Source organism: Pteropus alecto, unplaced genomic scaffold (assembly GCF_000325575.1).
Source record: "Pteropus alecto unplaced genomic scaffold, ASM32557v1 scaffold14, whole genome shotgun sequence".
NCBI lineage: Eukaryota > Metazoa > Chordata > Mammalia > Chiroptera > Pteropodidae > Pteropus > Pteropus alecto.
The window spans coordinates 3,086,196-3,087,995 of NW_006436810.1; the positions used below are offsets into that span (position 1 = coordinate 3,086,196).

A 1,800-nucleotide genomic window follows, 5' to 3' on the forward strand; every position below is an offset into this window, starting at 1 on the left:
ATCACTGATAAGGATGGTATTACTACCATAGAACAAGAGTCTTCTAGGTACCCCCATATTTAAAAGCAAATGATAATTTAGAGGAGGTATTAAGAAAGATAGTAGTTTTATTTACCTTCACTTAATGAACATTCAGTCTAAAGGGACTGAAATTTCCCCTTTACATAGGAAAATGGAAAATCATATAAAAATATATGTCATTAAATATGTGCAAACATGACAATCTCATTCAACTTAAAATTCAACTTACCAATTTTATTCAACTTTTACTTTCCCATTAGCTAATTAATGCATCACAATCTATCAATTTTGTCTTGTTTCATTGGGTACAAACCAAACTTCTGACAGTACACTCACAGCTGAAGGGTGATGATCAGAGTTTATTGCAGGAGAGTGATGCACACGCCATTTCTGTTTTAGGAAAACGAATTATTTCTCCAGACGTTTGAAACTAGGATGGCACATGGGCAAAAGGCATGGAAACGATGTAGGAGGGCAGCATGATTTTGACAGAGGGTCTAGGGCTCTCACCCATGCAACAAGTGTGACAGCTCCATTACTTTCCCAGGCACTTTTTCTGCTTGGCTGTGTAATGGTTCATTTGCTTCAGTACTATTAGTTTCCAAACAGTGTGAGAGCTTGGCTGATATGTTATTGAGACATTTTTGGTGCGAATAATTTGATATTATATTGTTAAGTGGCATGCTTTTTAAATAATGAAACCATGTTATTAGAAATTAGTTAGATCAGATTTATGGTTGACAGAGGTGAGGGGTGGGTGATGGAGGAATAGGGTGAAGGTAGTCAAAAGGAACAAATTTCTAGTTATAAGATAAACAAGTACTGGGGATATAAAGTTCAATATCTTGACAATGGTTAACATTGCTGTACAGTATATTTGAAAGTTGTAAAGAGAGGAGATCCTAAGAGTTCTCATCACAAGAAGAAAAATGTGTTTTGTTTTGTTTTTGTGTCTATATGTGGTGATGGATGTTAACTAAACTTATTGTAGTAATTATTTCACAGTGTATGTAAATCCAGTCATTATACTGTACACTTTACCTATAAAAAGCTATATGTCAATTATATCTGAATAAAACTAGAAAAAAGTAAATTAGCCATATCCAATGCATTTTATTGAAATAAAATATAAAACTTATGATTTTAATCATTTTTGGTTTGTTTTTTGTTTCTTTTTTTTTTAAGTGAGGCAGCCCTTGGTTGACCTCACAGATTGCAAGGGCCTTGTCAGCTTACAATCCCTTTTTTTTATTTTTTTACGCCTACAGCATCTGGTCTTCCTAGGTGGTCTCCCATCCAAGTACTAATCAGGCCCAACTCTGCTTAGCTTCCAAGATCAGACAGGATCGGGCTTGTTCAGGGTAGCATGGCCATAGACTTAATCATTTTTAAGTGTACGGTTCTGTGATAGTAAATACATTCACATTGTTATGCAACTGTCACCACCATTCATCTCCATAACTTTTCCATATGCCAACTTCAATTTCATACAAACATTCTGCTCCTTTACAGATCCCTCCTCCCTTTATATATGTACTGTTTAATCATTGTTATAGATTTATATTTATTTTTATGAATGTGTCTTTTAAATCCTGTGGAAAATAAAAAGTGAAATTACAAACCAAAATTATAGTAATACTGTTATTTATATTTATATGTATGTTTACTTTTACCAGAAAACTTGATATTTTCATATGACTGAGTTACTGTCTAGCATCTATTCATTTCAATATTAAAAATACTCTCTTTAAACTTTCTTGTAGGGAAGATTTATGAACT

General features: G+C 33.3%; 1 pseudogene; it reads right to left on the reverse strand.

Moving 5' to 3' along the window:
- Window positions 1-1,280: 1,280 nt before the first annotated feature.
- Window positions 1,281-1,399, reverse strand: LOC112481269 (annotated as a pseudogene).
- Between the last annotated feature and the right edge of the window lie 401 nt (window positions 1,400-1,800).